The following is a 20,702-nucleotide window of genomic DNA, read 5'->3' as shown; positions in this document are numbered from 1 at the left end:
CATTTCTGTTTTGTCATGCCAGCTTTCTCTGTGTGTGTGGTCCTTTTAAAGTCTTTTTTGATAAGCAGTAAATGTTTGCTGTTAGTCTTTGGTACAGCATTTTTAACAATCAGCATGCCACCTGCAAACATTTTCCTCCTCTGGCTGCTTCTTTGAATTTCACCTTAATAACCATGATTTGCATATTTCAATAATACATAATAGTCTAATAACATACAGCAGAGACATAAGCTTTGATAATGCATTTTGGTTCCTAAGCAAATCCTCATAACATAGGAATTTCTTTTTAATTATAAGTTCTAATAACATCTGTGCATTGTTAGTTTCTGCCAGAATCCTGCTTTGTTTCTCGGAGAAGTTGACCAACTTGTCAGTGAAATGAGAATCAATCCGACCTCAGGTAAGACAGCACAAAGTGAGTGAATCTCTCTCCAGCTGGCCTGAATGGAACCGAGTAGGTCAGCTGTGCTAGGACTGATGGGCTCACCTCCTAGTCTGGGCTTGCTTTCAGGGTTCACACAGGATTTTAGCTGCAAACTATTTGGTGAACATGTGGACAAATGTAAAAATTTTAGGAGAATCAGTAGTGCCGACAGCTGCGATTTAGAGAGGTTTATTTTGAAAACAAACAAATTAAAAGAATGTGAAATCAGAACTGACCACAGATATTTAACTGTGACAGAATTGCACAGTGAAGTCTTGGGGATTTTCTAAGCAAAATGAAATAATTTCAGTCCATCATCTCTTGCATTGCCCCTCTGCTGAATGTGAGTCACACACAGATTTTACAACATTATTTTCTCTCCCCAATAACTTTCAAGAGCAGTAAAATTAATAACTCATGATACAGAAGTTTAATACAAGAAAGATGCATGTGTACTAGGAGGGAAAATACTACTTCAGTTAGGTGCGAGCGCGGAATCAGGAAAATTAATGCTTCTCGCCCTTGGCCAAGGGCCGGGAAACATTTCCTTTTTCTCTCCTGCAGCGGCACCCGGTGGCACGATTTGGGAAGAGCCGGGGCTGGCCAGGGCGGTGTGAGCCGCTCTCACGTTTAACTTTTTCTGCCTCTCACAAGCTCACCGTGGCCACGTTTCCAGAGTAATTTGGTTGCTGTTGCTGTAGACATAGACGTTTTTAAGGCACTAAGTCTTACCTATGTTTATTTTCACATGGCTTAGTCCTTAGACGCGCAATTACAACATTAAATAATTATTTTAGTAGAGTATGTGAAACCTTTGATTTCCCCTTGTAACAGCTAATTTTTTTTTTTTTTAATCCTACAAAAGAAAGTTGTTTATTTCAATTTATAGGAGGAAATCCCAGTCATCCTGGAACTTCTGGAAAAAATAATTTGGTTTTTGGGGGCAAGAGCATGGCCCAAAGTTTTGTTTTATCCTTCTGGTGGAAACAGGAAAGGAAGTGTTTGTCTTGCATACTGTGGAGGAAAATGAGCAACTTACACCTGCCATCTTGTCTCTGGCTGACTCTCACTCCAGATGTACAGCAGCAAACAAGAAGAGAGCCTGAAGAAGTCTCACGAGACCTATAAAGTCAACAAAATGGCTTATGACCTCTTTTTTGTTCAATATTTCATGATGTATAAAAAAACCCAAAGCGCTGAGGTTTTCCATTTGATTTTCCATTTAAAAGACAGATCTTTTAAGAGTGTAAGGTTTATCACGTCAGGGAAATGGGAAAAGTGTAATTCAGTTGAGACGTTTTTTCAGCTCAGGCTGTTTTCAGCTGTTTGGTTTGTTACTTTTATTTTTTAAATACTAGTACATGGAAAGGAAAGTTTGATATCCCTTTCTCTCTCAAACACAAGAATAGAGAATACTGTCACCTCAGATTTCTGAGTAATCTTGATGTGAAAATAACATATGTGAAAATAACAAAACAAGCCTTGAAAATTTCTGGTATTCAATGTAAATAGATAGGTGAGAGCATACTAATACGATGGTACTACTTAAATCAAAGCTTTTGTTGTTTTGGTAAAAATCTGAGTGATCAGACTAATCACATTATCTCTTACCATTCTCACATTTAGAGGCCCTGTTTTATTATCAGTCAAAATGCTGCAGGGAACTAAGGGGTTTGTATAACCTCAGCCTAAATCAACTTCTCTTTCAGATTAAGAATTACCCAAGAGGTGAGCTGCTTCATCCTCTTTTTAGTTTAATTCCTTTCATTTCCGTTCCATTCAACATATACTCTGAACAGGATGTTCTGCTTCTGCCTCTTGTATTTGCAATGCTTTTGTACTCCTAATCCTTTCGTGGGCACAGCTCTGTATGTCTCTTCAGCCTAATTTAACTATAGTTTATATGGCTACAAGATAAAGATATTTTATACCTCACTAGTCAAGTGTAAACTATTACAGTAAATCGTGTTATTTTCACAAGTTTGGTAACAAGTGCTAGCTGGCATTATAAGTGTGGAAGTAACACTTTTATTTCCACATTCCTGCTTTCATCATTCACATTTATTTCTTCAGGGGAAGAACGATACTTGATGTCACATTGAGGAGTGTCTCTCTGTACTATATTTAATTCCTGGGCTGGAAAAAGATGTTGCCTAAATACGAAAGGTCACAATTAAACTCTGCGGTATAAATGTACCACTCCCGATTTCTGTTTTCTTAAACCGTAACAGCATCTGACCATAACAGAACGGTGTCCTGAGGCCACAGGGAACATTTTCTCAAGCACTGCTTAACTCTGTTTTTCTTTGTTTTTTCTCAGATGTTTTCTGAGCTGCTACAGCAACCAGGAGAGGAGCTGTTGTGCCTGTACTTAGCTCTTGCTTGCATTGAGGCAATGTTCTAGTTCCACAATGATTTAGGTGGAAGCTGAGTTATTTCTAGCCACATTTAGACCTAGCTGTGTTTCCAGGCCAGAGAGATGTTTTTAAGTATACAAAAATCAGACTGTAGATTTTAATAAGGAAAAGAAAGAGAAGAGACTCTGTGCAAGGAAAAGGAATGCTTTTCTATCAGTTTTCTTCCACATTCACAATATAATTTCTTCAGCAAAAATCTGCAACACAAAAGGGGCAAATCATATTTGTTATCTAAAACATGCTTCCCCAAACATCAACGAGCTTTTTCCTATCTCTTTGCTGGGATCCTTTTCTTCTCCTATCAGAAACCAAGAGCTGACCACTCTTCAAGTGAAATATTCACTCCCTTTTGGGATGTTCCAGTATTGCTCAGCACAAAAGTTCTGCATATATTACTGGGAATGTCTGAAAATGAAAAACAGCGCCAACGGGATTTGTTTCAGTGGAATATGGATTACACAGGCTGTAGTCAGAGTGGAGGGTAAATAGAACAAAGACTGTTGTCTCACAACATTGTTTTTGTTCTTAAAATACTCTTTTAAGGTTCAGACATTGCTGTGTAAATATCATTCAGAAAAGTATCTTCTTAAATACATTTTGGGAAAAACACTCATTAGATTAATATCCTTCTATTACTAAATTTCAAACAGTATGCTCCATCTTTTTGAAGGTTCCACAGCTCCGTTATTCTCCAAACACAAAGAGAATGCAGCTAAAAAGCTAACAGACCGAAGCACAGACAGTGAATGCAGCATATTTGTGGAGTGCTTGGAGACAAATGAGATTTTGGCGTAGTGGTGACTCATTTAATTGCACAGCTATCACAAGATAATGTGATAATATTAACATAAGTAACTATATGCTGCAATTATTCCTCTCAGAGTGTTATATGCTAGCATTTATAACAGTGTTCACTGCTTCTAGCTCATAAAAAAAATCCTGAAAGTATTCTCATTGAGATTACTGTGCAAGCTTTCTGAATAAGATATTAGGTTATGTGTGTCTCTGGCACTGTTAGTGCCTCTGTCCAGCACAAGTGGCACTGGATGGCACAATTACTCTCAAAGGCAGGAGTGGGCAGGTCAGGGCTCGGAGCTGAAGGGCTGTCACTGAAGGCAGTGCCAGTCCAGCAAGTGGAAGCCTTTAACCAGGCGCTCCCCAACTACAGCACATGCCCCACTAGTGACGCACAAACACCGACGGAATGGCAAAATGTCTCCCCCTATGCACACAGCCCCAAAAAGCAAGGACAGACCAATGAAAAATAAATCAAGGAACACTCTTCATAGACCCATTAACTGAAGGCAAATGGCCAAACTGAACTGAGCAGAACTATTTGATTCTGGAAAGAAAATGGGTAAGAGAAGTGGGCGCTTATAAAGAAATTTGTTAAATTCACATTCTCTGCAGATATATATTATTTCTGACCCTAAAATTGCCAAGGGTCCATGAAAATAGGGACAGTAAACAACACCCAGACAAATAATTTCTAAGCCCAAGTGGTAGGAAAAGGACCCTGGAAGCTGATTTATTTTAAAAGTGATCATGGTGGGGGTCAGCCTTATTTTGACAATGTATGCTTTCAAATAATGTTTATTAAACTATGTTCATTTACTCCTTGAATTATGGTGGCCCTAAACCAGGTCTTCACCTTTCCAAAATGCCATCTGAATGGTGATATTACAAATTTAAACAATCAGTCATATGTAAATCAGAGTTAATAGAGCATCCCCTTTGGTAGTTGGACATGCATTATTCAGCTCTGGGTATCTTCTTTTTTCCCTGCAGGCTGAAGCCATGATTAAAATGTTACTTTAAAATAAATGTCTCCACAGAGACAAAGACAGATTTAAAACATAATGGATTCTCTCCCACCATGCTATTAAGGAAGAAAGTTACCTCAGCATGAAGATTTCATTACACTTCACCAAAGACTTCAGATACTCCACTGCAATCTCAAAGATTTCACAGGGCCTAGGTGGATTAAAGCACAGGATCTCTTTAAAGAATATTTTCTTTTTTTTTTTTTAATACACGGGTGTAATATTTCCTGGGAAGATGGCTGTCAATGTACATGCATGCCAATTCTTTTTTTAAAAACACAGTCTATTATTTTTCTAGAAGTGGCCTGGCACGGTGTAAAGCCTGCAAGGCCAGTATGCATGGTATAGTTCAACATCCAGTTTTCTATTGCATTGTTTACTTAGGAGGTCATTGTGGTTCACTGGGCACAGAGTCAGTTTCCCTTTAGGAGAACCAGATGATTCAAAGCCCTTGTGGTCACCACCACACACCAGATCACTTCGGATCAAAACTTGTATTTCAGTACCTTCTGTACAAATAGTAAAGTATGTTCCAGCAGTGCTCCCCATGGACACTGCCTAGAGAGATGGTCCAAGTACAACACAATACAATTAACTAAGATCCAAGCAGTGGGAGCCTGAGGTTAAACAGAAATGAACATATCCGTATGGATAGAGCCTTTTGGGTTTATGCACAGCTGTTTTCCTAATCTAACCAAAGGAAAAGTAAGTCCATGGACATGTTCCTTCCATCTTTCATAGAGCTTAGTTGCCCTTATACACTACTAGACAACCACTACTACTAGATAGATCAGCCTGCAAGCCTTAGGAATTGCCTGTCCCAAATGGCAGGCACTCCTTGGCTCTTTCCTCTTTGATGAAGCTCATGCCTGCCCTACCACTTGAGTCTGAACTTCACTGACACTAATTTTTTCTAAGTATCAGAAGTCAAGGCCTTTCTCTCCAGATATCATCACTTCAAACAGGCCTAGATTAGAGCAGGAAAATGCAAGTATGAGACTCTGCTTAAATTTACTTCCTTGAAATCCAGGCTGCTGCCTGACGCTTCCGGTAGTTCTTGCTGCAAGTGCTGCATAGCAAATTCACCATGTCTGCAGTTTTGACATGAAATTATGACGCAGGATTACTCAAGAATACTCTTTTTTTGTGCAATGGTCACACAGAAATTCCCTAGGACTGATCTTTAAAAGCCCTAGTCTGTGTTAGGATTGCTGGAGTCTGTAGAGCTCATACCTAACTTATCAAATTTCACAAAACCAAAGCAGTATTAAAATAACTTAGTTACATTTGTCTTCACATCTTGAAACATGAAAACTCTGAAGAACAATCTTGAATTATTATTGGAGAAGTACTTATTTTGTGCTTATAGCATATGGGATCAAAGGATTCTATTGTGTTTTTGTTGAGCAGAAAGCTATGTAAGGAAAATTATCAGCCTCCAAAGTAGAAAAGTCTAATAATAAAAGGTTTAGGATACCTGCAACTGTAAATAATTTGGTCTAATAAAAACCGTCAAATACAGCTGTGTTTATTTTTGTTTTTCATTCTATATTAAATATGAGACTTTTCTGTCCTACACTTGAAGTTAAAAGGCTGTGAATGGAGCCAAGCTAATACCTGAGATAATTTTTTAACTATTGAATATGCTTTTATCTGGGTTTGCTTTCTATTGGCGTCTGCCAGTGCCCTGATGAACAAAGGCAGTGGCAAAGCACAGAGAAGCATTCTGACCTCAGAATGTAGAATTTGCACTTGTGTCTCACTTCCACTTAGAAGAGACAATACAAAACCACATAAATGATGCTGCCAGTCAAAATAAGCAAATATCACTTCAAATACATAAAACTTGCCATGATCTGCAGATGAGGAAGCAATGAGAGCACCAGTGCATGGTTCTGCTCTACAACCATTAATTTATATGCAGCAAATGTGTATGGGTCTGAAGACAAGAGCAATGCTCAGCATTGTACAGTTGTAGAAATAGATCTGCAAAGAAAATGCATTAGTCAAAAAAGTCAAGCTTCTGATGAAACACAGCTCAGTTCTTTACCCACAGTTATACGGCCAGGGATGTTGCAGAGGCCCATGAGCAGAGCAGAAGTGGCCCCCCCACCCCAAATGAGTGAGAGACCCAGATTAGTTAACCACCATGCAATTAGAAAACAGCATGCATGACATGACTGAAAGATGAGCAATGCGTGAGACCAGAACAAATGGCCTGTGGGACAATATGGGGCAGCTGTGGGGAAGTAAGCCAGGACTTCAGGGCTGAGGCAGGTTGTGGCATCCCTCCTTCTAGGACAGAAAAATGGATGAAACATAAAGCAAGGAGTGATCTATAGGGGAACTGTGGTGAATGCACATAGATACCTGAATATGAGTACTTTCTTTATTCATTTTGTTTAGCTGTAAAAGAAGAGTATATCTAGAGATAAATGAGTATTGTTGTTATAAATTTTTTCTGACACACATTCTCTACTACGGCCAGAGAGAAAACAGATCAATAACCTTAAGTACTAATTTCCGGAGCTCCAACAACACAGTCCTTTCAGAGCAGTAAAAACTGCAACCAGGATTCTTGAACACTATATAGAAATAATTTGCACTAGTTTGATGCCTCCTAAAAATGATAAAGTTCTGTTTCCACATACAAAACAGGAATTCTGCATGTTTGAGGTAATGTGATTGACCAGCAATACCCTAATTTTCATCACATTTTGTTTTGCCGTAAATGTTGCTAAAAAAAAAGAAAAAAAATCAAGCAGTCTTTATCTGAAATTATATTAAAAACAAAATTTTCCATGTGTCAAAATTATTAACACCACCAGCAGCCCAGCTGGATTCCTTCTGCTCCCAGAGGAAGATCAGAATTAGGATGAATTAGATCCCTTCCATACCATTATACCACTTTGCTTGTCTCAAAATGTGGGAGGAAAACTGTTAGCGCTGAGGCCAATTTGTTGTTTATGTCATCTATTTGCATACTTAATTAATGTAAATTACCAGCCGCTACAGAAGTTTCAGACAATGACAACAGTTACGCTCCAGTTTTTCAAGTTAAAACCTCCAGGAGGAAAACACGGCTGGTTTATATTTTCCCTACATCAATGACAGCATTTGCCAGGTTTTATTATTTGATTCTGCTTTTGGAATTAAAAGCCAGGGAATAATTACTTAAGCAGGGAAAAAGAGATTATAATGAGGCTTAGGACTGGGCAGATGAGAATTACCAATGGGAAACAGTCCTTTTTCCCATAGAGCAAAATAAGTAGTAGTAGCTCTTGGCATGACCTGGAAAACAATACCATACTGTCCTGAGCAAAGAAGCTGTTTCTGCGGTGTCGGCTTTTTCTGCCTTTTTTTTCTCCACTCCTTTTCTGAAAACGGTATGATGTGAAAGAATTTCGTAGTACTAAAATGATAATGGAAGTCGTGAGAGGGCTTTGCAAAACAAGCTCAGTGTGAGTGCTGCTAGAATGAAGCCTACAATGATTAGACTTCTGAATAATCAGGCAAACAGCCCATATTGTAACAAGCACTGTTTATGGGGCTGAAGCAAACACAGACAAGTTTGATTCACATGCCTCAGTAAGCGCAAAAACACTTGTAACAAGGAGCCTTGCAAAGTGAGCAATTAGGGCTATGGAAACAGCCTCTGCCCTACCAAGATCACAAGCTCAGTGAGAGGTGGGAAGCGCTCAGCTAAGCTGGGATGTTCCAGGGAGACGGGCTCTCAGCTCCCAGATAGGCAACAATGGCAAAACCAGCCCCTGACTGGGACTCTGTTCCCTATACAGCTGCATCAGCAAAATGTTGCCAAATATGTCTGAGCAGAATTATGTAAAAATCAAGCAAAATAAAGCCCTACAAAAAAAGCACTCTAAATTTTTGAGAATTTCTAAAACCACTGCAAAAGGTATAATTTTGGTAAGCAGCGCGTTGTTGGCTTTATTACTAAAATGTAATATAAACAATTCCAGCTGCAACAGCTGAGGCACAGTTTTCTGCTTGCCATAAATGTGGATGCACAGAACTGCTTGGGTCTAGAAGTACATCACAGGTATATTTACTCTACATGAATATGATATTCCAAATGGATGGGTCTGCTCCAAAGACCCCAAGGGTTTTCATGCTATGATTTGGGCCAGTTGCAATTGTTACTATGATTCTCCAGGGAAGAAGCTCACCCTGCTTCAAATACGGATCACCAGGGTTTTGTGCTGTCCTGTAACAAAGCACATGTAGGGGTAGGAGTGCCCAGCTGTCAGAGATGACACTTTTCCTATCCAGAAATGCACCTTACTCCTGGGTAAAATTAAAGGCAGCCCTTTAACCACTACTGCTTCAGTATTTGACTGCAACTTCCATGTCTGACCACAGCAAAAGGCTCCTTTTCTAGGCCGTGGAATTCATTGGCTGCAAATGACATAGGATACTCTTTCAGCATCAACATTTTTTAATCACCTACTTTCTTATCCTTTAACAGAAGAAACAATGGCAATGTGTTGCATTAAATACACTGGAGAAGCTTCAGCAAGATTAAACACACTGTCCTAAAATGTGTGTAGCTTTTAGTTTTCTCCTTGTGGAAAGAGTAGTAATGTTGATCTTGTCCAGTGTCAGCTTTTCTCTACCAGTTCCTTTTTTTCCTGAAGTCCCAGGGGGCCTGACCTCTTAAAACCACCTTGCAGCCTATTTCTGACCTCCTTACTTTTACCAGTTTGGTGTCTTGTGTGAATCTGTCTGTATTAGAAATCAAAACCACAGGATAGTACAAACAGAGAGATAGAGCAAAGAGACACCTACTCTAAAACTCTAGTTCCTTTAACATCACTTTAACACCACTAGGTCCAAAAGGACTTGGAAATACAAAATTAACACATATTACAGTTAGCTGGAAGATTCACCACTATTGTTTTTTTCTTCAGCTTTGTGAAAGCAGCAGTGCCACAGACCCCATGCAGATGCTCTGCTGAGTGCCAGGCAATCTGTTGGTGTAATAAAGCAGATCACTGCATGTCAGAACCTCATTTCCATGAGCTTGTTGTGTGGTCTTATCATACTTGTTTGCCACTTAGGGATGTTACTGAAATTCAATAATTATTCATGAAATGCAATAAAATATTCTAAATATATCCAAGTCAAATCAAACTGGTTTTTATTTTAGCCACTTGAATTTTTTATTTTTTTCATGTTAGTGTACTAGATTTCTCTGCTAGTCAAGACATGTGTCTCTTGAAAATCATTACACTTGGAATCCTGTTTGTTCTGTATATAATTAGACAAGAATTTGAAGCTAAGTTTACAAACCCCCTCTTGAGCCCCAAAGCTTGTTCTCTTTTCAACTGTATCAGGTAGTCCAAGAAAAAAAGTAACCCCTACCTGTAAACTTTGTCATTTTAAGAATTCTAAAATATTTTAAATATGTATTTGAATGTATTTCACATGTTTTTAAACTTTTAACATACAGTTCTTTACTACAAGACTATTAGGGACTGTCAAGTGAAAATCAGAACGTTTAACTAATGTCTCTGAACAGTTAAGGCTTTCTATGAAACTCCAAGGACATAACAGCTTTCTTTCACATTAAGCATATTTCAAAAATAGTTACAAATCAGTTCCTTCATGTAAGCTGTGTAAGATTAGTACTACTTTCCAAAAATTATTTTGCCAGGAGATGGCATCTGCTATACATATTTGACGCTGCTGAAACAACAAAGATGTACAGGCTGCTCTAGAAGAAAGCAAATATATAATTAATTTTGCCCACTCTGTGTTCCAGGGCCTAGACACTGGGGGATATATTCATTATATAATGACACTCAGTTACTTCAGTAAAAGCAGAATGTAGCCCCAATCTTAAATACAATCACAGGAAAAAGTGCTGTTTGTTGCACAGTAAGTGTGTATTACAGAACTGTCATTTCCTCTAACCCATGATCATTCAGAATTGACATGGTTCCACTTCAAATTTTATGTTTGAGTCCTCTTTCCCACAAATTGAAATGATGTGTTTGTCCTCGACACCAAAAACTTCAACAGGAATATTTTGCCTTCTTAGGTAAAGCAGGGGGTTTATTTAAAACTGAAACTTTGAATTCTTAAATACTAGGATTTTGCCTTTTCCTCTTTTGTTGTCTTTCTGCCCATTCTTTAAGACAGAAAATCTTCAGTTTTACCTTTCTTTGTAGCATTTTAAAGCAATTTTTGCTTCATAGCAATCATAGTGACAAAAGGAGACGGAAATTATAAAAAATGTCATAAACCTGGGCACTATTTGTTTTATCTCTCAGTCACCCAAAAGAAGTGGGGGATTCTCTAGAATGGATCTTTCTCTGCCCATTGATTCAATTATTCCCCCAGGCTTGTAATGGTTGTGGATCTTCGTAAAGACATTCCCACCTTAGCACCAGTTTTTTACAAATGTTCAGGATAACCTAAACTTTGAGACAGAAGCTTTTATTGCAAAGTAGGGAAAATTGCCTGTGTCTGAACAACTCTGAGTTAGCAGTGGGGCAGAAGTTCCAGGACATCAGCATCTGTGAAACCTGAAGTTACAGTAATTAATGATGCCCCTGTTCGCTTGCATATGTCCTGCATACTGGCAAGATTTTTCAGTAAAACAGAGGGCCATGGGCAGGTCAGAAGGCTTTGGAAAATATGATAGCTAAGTGCTATCAGAAGGAGAAGAGGAGCCATAAGCAAGTCCTTTGGGAATACCTGTGAGGTTTTTCTTGCTGAGCTTCAAATGCTTGAATAAGTCTGTGCCTTTCTGGGAAGTAGGCACTGTCCACCTCTAATATTTTTTAGCCTATTATTTTCTCAGTATAAGTGTTTCATGCACTATTATATTCAGAGAAGGATAACAAAGTACTGGTGGGGAGAAAGAAAGACTTTTAGGGACCTCTTCGGACACTAGAATTTAAATTATGCGCCAACACTTGCAAGGCCTGGAAGGACCTGTTAAACGGAAGGCTCCAGAATACAGGCAAGGCAATCTCTTTGCCAGATGTGAATTTTTTAAAATGAGATGAACCTACAAGAAATGCTTGTTCACTGCTTCTTGCTGTTGCTCTCCAAAATCAGTAACTCCATCTCCCCACTTCCAAACCATCGCTCTCCCAAATCTAGATTCTAGGTTTTGCCCTCAAAATCACTGCTCTCTCCAGGAATCTGAAATCTCTATACATACTCTTGATTTCTATATAGTCTATAGTCTATGATCTGATGTGACTTCTTAGATTTGCTGGGTTTTTGCACTGCTGCTAGGTTTTGCCCTCAAAATGACTGCTCTCTCCAGGAATCTGAAATCTCTACACATACTCTTGATTTCTATATAGTCTATAGTCTAAGATCTGATGTGACTTCTTAGATTTGCTGGGTTTTTGCACTGCTGTTCAAAAAAGTTCTGTAAAATCAGAATTAGTCTCTCCTGTCTTATTTTCATTCAAATAGTAATTCGTTCCTTTTAAGTCACTACTTCTAGATGCTGGCATTTTCTCACCATATTAGGACAATGACTTCAATGGAAAAAACCTCAGGCTCTTTTTAATGCAAGGAAAATCTGTGAACTAACAGTCAAAAGAGTTTTCATTAAAATCCATGTAGATTAAAAGGCTAAAAATTCAAATTAGTAGACAAGGCAATCTTCCTAGGGGGAAAACAACAAGGCAAACATTGATGCTCTGAACAGCACACAAAAATGAGAAAACATTGGAGGTTTAATTGTGACAGTGTACTGAAAATAAACTAGCTCAAAATGTCAAATGGTGAACAAACTTCACTTTTAAGCACTTCACTAAAACACGACATAAGCTTAGATACAGGATGAGAAGAGTACAGAGCACTGAGCCATGCAGTTTAACACCCTATTAAGAAGGTCTCATATGCAATTCCTACCTGACACTACCCAAGATCACCAGCCAATTAGCAATAAGGCCAGAAAAATAGTTTAGCTATTTTGATTTCCTATCCCCCAAGCTATTTGTTCAATCACAGTACCATCTCAGCCTAGTGGTATTTTGTGTTTATCTCTTCCAATTTCATGCCTTCAAGCACTTTTTACAGTATCTATAGGTAGTACCTGTCTGTTATTTCCACTTTGCCCATGGAGAAATTGAAGATATTTGTCTCAAACAATAGAACTGCTCATGAACAGTTGAAAAAGTAACACTGAATCCCCATTTACAGTTGACTACTAGGTGCAGATTAAATGATCATTGATACAGGTAGGAATCTTGACACAGACCTGCAATTTTTTATTGTGGCAACAAGTGCAAATATCAGAGTAAATTCCTTTACCTGTTTTTTGAAGTATAGCTCTGCATCCAGGTAGTCTTTCTTTGGGTTTGAGGATCAATCTCCTTAAGAAAACCAGTTCCCAAAGCTCCCATATACGGGAATATTTAATCAGTAACTTAATCTCAAGTACTAATCAGGATACTTATTTGATAATTGATTATTAAAACTATAACTACATCTTTATTGTCATTATAATTGAGGGTTTAATTCTATAGCAAACAGACATACAATTTGCATGTGCATAAAACTCAGTGGGTGCTCTTTTAAAAGTCAACTAAATTTAATATACTTAACAAAAACTAGGTTATTAAATACAAATTAAAGCTGGAGACACACAAACTGTAATGTCACCCTGTTTTATATTCTTGGGTTACTGCATCAAGGATCATTTTTCAAAACAAGTTCACAAGACTTTTAAACAACCATCCCAGCATGTGATGGGGAAATAAGAACACCAGAGCGATAATCACTGTGCAACTTATTAGTAAAGCTCTGTGGAGTAGCTCACTTATAGCTATAATTAACCAAATTTGCTTCTTGAAAAGAAGCAAACTAGTTGCTGGTGCAACTAGCTCTATATTTCAGGAATTCCCTACAGAATAACAGATTTTTAAATAAAGCAAATCTATATATATATTTGGAGTTTTAGAGTTTATTACTTGATAAGGGGGATGATCCTCTCATGGATTCATGTCAAATTAAATACTAGTATTTTAAAAATACCAGGAATTAATTACAGATGCCCAGTGGAAGAAGTGTACATGTGAGATCTGTACTATACATAAATTATTTGCAAACCGTTGTAAATCTGGAATGAATAAAGTTGCAGCTGATACTGCTTTATTCAAAGTAGCTAATCCTAAAGGTGAGCATGAAAGTTATAGAAAAGGTTTTGCAGTCCTGAGTGACTGGAGAGCAACACTGCTGAAGAATCATTTCTGTTTCTGATAAGATCAGAACGAGCAGGCATGGAATAAAATTATCAGGTAACAAACAGAAAACAAAGTGAAGTGCTTTTCCACAAAGGATGAAAGAAAAATATGGATTCCCATGCTACAGTAAAATCCAGACAGCAAAAATACAAAAGGTGTTGAAGAGGAGTTCTTTAAATTATAGAGGATAAGCACTTTAGTAAATAATAGATGTGACAGTCCAACACAATCCTGAATTGTTTATGTTAATAGGAAGTAGCTGGTTTTTTATGAAATACTAGATTACGAAATAAACTGAGTAAGCTTCAGATACAGACTCAAGGCATCCATCTCTACTTTGGTGAAGGTGTTTGAGCCAGACACCGTACCTATCCTGGGACTGGGCCAAATTCTCCACAAAATTACACGATGGACATGCTTTTGCTTAAAATGCAAAATCAGCACTTCTCCTAGCCATTATTGGCTTAGACTGTAAAAAGGCAAAGAACAGCATCTCCTACACCCCTAAATGCCCATATTTCTCTTACACCTCGCAGATAAAATGAAGGTAGATGCTCTAGAACATCACCCTGCAATGTGGCAGCTGCAGCAACAGATCCTATTTAACATCTTAGGTTAGAGACCAAGCTGCACAGGAGCTAAAGCAGATTAACTCACATCAGGCTCCTAAATCCTAGGAGCCTAAAAATAGCATTCTGTATGTTTGGTTTTCACAGTCACATAAAATAGGCTTTGGTTTTCATCTATTCACTAGAACTTGGGTAGGATTTTATGCTAAGAGGCTGCTTACCTCCTGAAACAGCCTCTGGTTTGAATCACAGGGGCCTTTTTCTTTCCCTCAGTTGATGTTTTCAGGGCCTTCGTTATTGTTTCCATTCCATTCTTAGACGAACTGCAGAAAGGTATGTGCTGCATACTCTCTTTTTGTGCAGAGTTGTATGCAGCAGTCTCTGCAGCAGAGGTGTCCCATGAGCTCATCCCCTGAGAGGAGCTTCTTGCCTGTCCTGGGACCATGACCTGGAGTCTCTCCCTGTCACACAGCTGCACGTGTGCCATACTGTCCTCTGAGCCATCACACTGGCCTGTGGGGCAGCTTTTAAAGCAAGAGCATTGTGTAAACTTGGCATGTGACACACTCAGAAAGCTACAATTTTCATATTGTATCTCCTTACCAATTGTAAATCAGTCATTTTAAGGATGCTTTCCATTCTTGCTTCCCTTTAGGCATCTCTTATTTCTCTCTGGAAAAAGAAAAGATGTAGTTTATGGCTAACTGCAGGACTGAAATGACATATATAATAGCAACAGCAGGCAACAAATGTGTCCCTAAAGTGGCAATATGGTGCCTTTTGTTTTGTTTTAAGACTTTGGAGTGATAGACAAATTGTCTTTCTGAGCTGCAATTTGAATAGTTACAGGGAATTTAGAACACAACGTTACGCATGTTCAGTAATAAGGACTGCATAGTCTGACCTCTTTGAAAATTGAATGACAGGAAAAGACAATCAGGAGGGCAAAATATTGATTATTATGCATAGGGTTATTAGCAATAAAGCTTAACAGTAGTGTTTGGGTTTGTTTTGGTTTTTTTAAATTTCCTTGCCATCTTCTTTTATTTTCAGTTAAAAAAGACAAACCAAACACTTTCTGATCAGATATTTTTACATGAAATTGAACTCTGGCCCATTTGTGGGAACAGAGCCTGCATGGAACACTTTTGCTATTAGAAAAAGAGATGGTTTATATCTAAATATAATGGTTTACATATACGAGAACCTCAAATTCCCCCATGTAACTATTTAAAGGACTGATGTTGCCACTCTATCCACATGAGTAATCCAGCTTGCATCTCTCTGAAGGGATGCCAAGGACGGAGTATGTCCCTGACCATGTCCCAGTGCCCAGACACAGACAAGTACAGCACAATCCCCTTGTCACATACAGGACAAATACCATTCCAGGCACAGGAATGCAGCAGGACAAGAGATATGGAAGCCACAACGTGTTTGAAGCTTTCCAGCTCTCTTTTCTTTCCCTCAGACTGAGCTCTCAGAGCACCTCACAGGGGCAGGTGCATGGAAAAGGAAAAGGATAGGGGATGAGACAGCTGAGCACCTGCAGCAGTCACTGACTTCAGCTGCAGTTGTATGAGCTCACATTTCTAAAACCACTGTGCCAGGAAAAGTGATGCCACAGTGCAGATTTTGGTGTCGGCTGATCTGAAGAAGGGATCACTGTCTGAATACATCCTGGTTAAGAATTTAAGGGCGAGAAACAACAGGCACCCGGCAGAGATTCCCTGTTACGGGGATGGGGCAAGAGGTGCTCTGAGCAGCATCAATAGCCGCTAGCTGAGAGCCCCCCACCCATGTCCTTGTGGCTGTAGCTCATTACTCACTTGGCAGCCCCTCTACATCTTGCTTCACTTTGTCAATGACTTTAATTTCACTTTTCTCTCTGTAGCATTTGCTTCCTCTCTCTTTGCCTCTCCCTCTTTTAAAACTTCTGTGATATCTCCTTATACTTCCCTTTGCTTATTGAATGGAAAACCTGAGATGATCATGCCGGTATATTATTTGATCTTTTGAAACATCCACCAAAATTTCAGCACTGTCATGGGTGACATTTTATCAAAATTATTTAGTAAGCTGATTTGTTTCTATTTGTAAATGTGTTCTTAAGGGGACAACTCTCATTTAACAAAACACAAAAATTAAAATTAAAGCAATAAAATATATATTAGAACCTCATTAAAATTAATCCCTGAATACAATGTTTTCAATATAAGATCATTTCAACATTTGTCATTATTTCAGGCTCTGTGTGTTTTCCCAAACTAAAATACATTAAGGTGTGGGTGACGTTAAGAATATAGATCAGTATTATTAGATTATTTGGGTAGATTATATGTTATCCTTGTACTGAGGGTCCTAAATGAGAGAAATTAAGGTTAAGGATTACAGCGACATGTTTTAAGGATGAAAATGCCTCAATAGGGCATTTAAACAACCTTATTTCTGTCCTTTGCTTGCACAAATCCATTCAGTGTCTGCCATAAAAATACTTCTGTATGCAGTCCTAAATTAGACTAAACTGTCTTTTCCAAGTAGATTACACTCTAATTCTTTATGATTATTATGTCAGTGTTAAAAGCTGGGTTTATTTCCTGAATTTTCCTATTCTCACATGCTACTGGGGGGAGCTGAAAACCCACCACAGACCAGTTTCTCTCTCCTGGATCTCCGCTCTTTTCAGGTAGGTGGGGTGAGTGTCTGGTTGTCACAGGGCCACAGGCGACAAGACAGCAGGGGACCAAGTGTCTCCAGCTGAGGGCAAAGAGCGGGAGCTCCTCTCGTGGTTGCCATGGCAGCCAGAGCCATCCCCACATCCGGCACCGGTAACGGGCACACCGTGATTCCACACTCGCCTTCCACTTGCCCCTCATCCAGCGATGCACTGCTTGCTTGAGGTGCAACTGCCAGAAATCACTCTCCTCTCAAAGCTGCTGTGGGTCTTGTACTTCCATTCAAATTCCGCAATGTGTACCATGGTTGTTGGGACCCTCCCCCTGCCATGTGGTCCTGGGAGATGGGCCCTGGGCGGGAGGCACGGGGTTTCCCTGCCCCTGGTCAGCCTCGTTCCCATTGGTTGTTTTGTGTTCCCTGCGCGGGCAGAAGGACCCTCGGGTCCCGTGATTGAGCAGTTCCTCGGCAGAGCCCCGGCCATGTGACTGGAGAAATAAACATCTCTGAAACATCTAGCAAGAATCGGTCCATATATATTTCTTTTCCACGGGCCTCATTGTTTGATACATCATGTTACAGTATCCCCACTGTAACAAATGGTGTGCAATGTATTTGGTATTTACCCCTGGAACAAGATTCAAGCATTTCTGTTACCCACATTCAATACGAATTGTGTTGCCAGGGGTTTTACAAGGCTTGGCTATGATCCTAAGCAAACTTTTTTTACTTGAAACGACTTCATTAGATTCCATCACTATCCCTTATTTTACTCAAGCTTTCTTGCAGGCTCAGGGAGATGATAATGACATAATGGCATAAATACATTGATAATATAATCCTTTGCTGGAATTTCACACAAGAGTGTAAACTGTTTTTACGGACCTTTGTGAGGTAAATAAATGACAGCAAAACATGGTAGCATCATAATTCCTGGAATTGCTCTATTTTCTGTATAAATGTACCAGTAGCCACTTGCTTAGTTTGTAGGCTGTGCATTACCTCGTGCATAAGAAATCACAGAAATATTAATGTAAAACTACTGCTGTCTCTCTTAGTGCATTATCATCACATTATGAAGCTTTCAATTGATGATCTCTCTCTTGTTCTGAGACAACTTTGACCTTCAGTTTTTAGTGAGGTGAATAATATTACATCACATCTAAAGAGAACAGTGTAATCATCTTTTCTATTTGCAGCCAAAGACAGTCAACACTATTTGATACAATCAGCATGTGTCTTGATAGTGAAGGCACATGGTGACAAGTCTAACTGAATGTAGTTATTTGGCTGTCATGAAATGCACCTTATGGTGATAAACTTCAGCCATAAAATTGGAAGACTATCACATAAACATGTTTCATGAAGAAATACACTAACAGAATTCAGTGCTGGTTTATAGTTGGAAAACTGTGCTCTATTTATTATGCTGCAATTTTTACAGTAAGTCAGGTTCCAAAGCTCATTACATTTTACAATGAAGTAATTACAGGGTGTTGATTCTTGTCCTCCAACCAACAGGTCTATCTAATTAGTGTACAATAAACTGAAATACCACAATTAAGGATGTGTAAAAGGATACTAAGACTGGATGCAGCTTCAGTGTACTTAGAAGCAGGGGGAACTGCACAGCTAGTCCCCCACTATGTGCCTGGGTGAGGTACCTCAAAAGTACTTCCTCTGCCTTTGCACCCTCTCCTCTGGGAACATGTCCTAATGCAGACAATACAATAAGCATATCAAGGCAGTTCACATTTGTATGCCTTAAATCTTGAACTTGATACAAACCCAGCATTTTATCTTCATTACTTATCAGGCATTTTATCTCTTAGATAAATTTCTTCTTCCTGTAATCTTAAAGAATATGGTTTTCATAACACTTGCTGAAGGTTAAGCTATAAAACTACCCAAAACAATAGCTTCAATAAACTCAGAGACATTGTCTTACCTTCAGCATAAGTCAGTCTCACTGCACTGCAATGTTTCCAGCTTGGCATTTTATTGGTTATGGGAGATGTTCTGAGCCACAAGGAGTCTTAGTCCTGCTGGAAGTCAAAGGGAATTTGAGACTTACGCCCATTTGTGCTTTTGAAGATTCACACTGTGAGTTTGAATGGTTGCCTGTGGATAAGATTTGAAATATGGGGTCACTCTTCTACTGAATTAACCATCCTGCAATTAGCAGTAGCAGGATTTACTTATTTATATGCACAATATTACTGTGTTTATAAAACATTCACCCAAAGAAAGTGACTTTATCTAAGAGAGGCTGTGATCATGGGGTGTTCTTAGGCTGCCCAGGTAAACAGTGGAGCACAAATGGTGTTTCAGGAGTATTCTCAAAGCAAGGAGTTTCTTGGTATATATTTGCCCTGCTCCACCTTGAAATGTGTAAATTGGACAACATGCAGAGGTGCCCTGGAATGGCAGAAAGAGAAAAACATTGATCAAAGCTATGCTTTAACTATTCAAGAAGAAAAGCAGCCCCCTTTGGGCCATTGCAACTCAGAAAAAATGTAAACTATGTAAATCTCAGCTGCAGTTCACATATCTGCTAGAAGAAGAGGAAATAATTAAAACAGTCCTGACTTTTCTTTTTTTTCAGATCAGAAAGGTTAGTCTTCTCTCAAAATTATTTAATCTTTTCAGACCTGTTGCAGCCATTCACAACATTAGAGAGCCGTATGATGATAAAGATAAAATTAATGCCTCACTTTTATGTAAGATTTATCGGGCCAACATTAATCATTACTTGGTTAATTCAACAGACAAAGAAAAATAATCACCAAGTCTCAAAGAAACAGGGAATGTTTTTACAGGCCCATTACATCTACACATTTTCTAACCTTGCTAGAGCTACTGAAGCTCAGCAGAGGTGATTAATACAACTAAAATCATATTATTCTTTGCTAAAAAGCAGATTCTAGTAGATGAAGTAAAGTTTCTGATTTCAGAGAGGCCAAGCAGGGGCTTTTGTGGTCAAGTTAGGAAAAAACTGAATTGTCATGTTAGCAATAAACTGGAAAATTTAAAGAATGCAGACAAAGAACTGATTAAAATAAGGTAATGTCAAGATTTCTAGAAAGATTATTTTTCTTCATTTCTTTCCTTTCCTTTTTTATTGATTCATGTCCTGATTTTCATGGAATCATAGAACAGTTTGGATTGGAAGGGATCTTTTAAAGGTCATCTAGTCCAGCCCTCCTGCAATGAACAGGATGATCTTCAACTAGATCAGGTTGCTCAGAGCCCCATCCAACCAGATCCTGAAGGTTTCCATGGACAGGGCATCCACCACCTCTCCAGGCAACTTGTTCCAGTGTTTAATCGCCCTCACTGTAAAAAACTCCTTCCTTATATCCCACCTAAATCTACCCTCTTTTAGTTCAAAACCATTGCCCCTTGTCCTACTGCAACAGGCCCCGACAAGAAGTTTTTCACTCACCTTTCTCATAGTCCCCCTTCAGGTACTGAAAGGCTGCAATGAGGTGCCTGGAGCCTTCTCTTCTCCAGGCTGAACAACCCCACCTCCCTCAGCCTGTCTTCCTAAGAGAGGTGTTCTC

At 38.9% G+C, this 20,702-nt stretch overlaps 1 long non-coding RNA gene across 1 annotated transcript; it reads right to left on the bottom strand.

Moving 5' to 3' along the window:
- Positions 1 to 1,317: 1,317 nt before the first annotated feature.
- Positions 1,318 to 15,140, bottom strand: LOC109144472. The gene is made up of 3 exons (XR_002045272.2): positions 15,070 to 15,140; positions 14,688 to 14,990; positions 1,318 to 1,546 (listed from the first exon to the last, which is right to left on the bottom strand). It is a non-coding gene; the product is annotated as an uncharacterized LOC109144472 (long non-coding RNA).
- Positions 15,141 to 20,702: the final 5,562 nt, after the last annotated feature.

This window comes from Corvus cornix, chromosome 2 (assembly GCF_000738735.6).
Source record: "Corvus cornix cornix isolate S_Up_H32 chromosome 2, ASM73873v5, whole genome shotgun sequence".
NCBI classification, from domain to species: Eukaryota; Metazoa; Chordata; class Aves; order Passeriformes; family Corvidae; genus Corvus; species Corvus cornix.
This window is presented reverse-complemented; position numbering and strand designations above follow the sequence as displayed.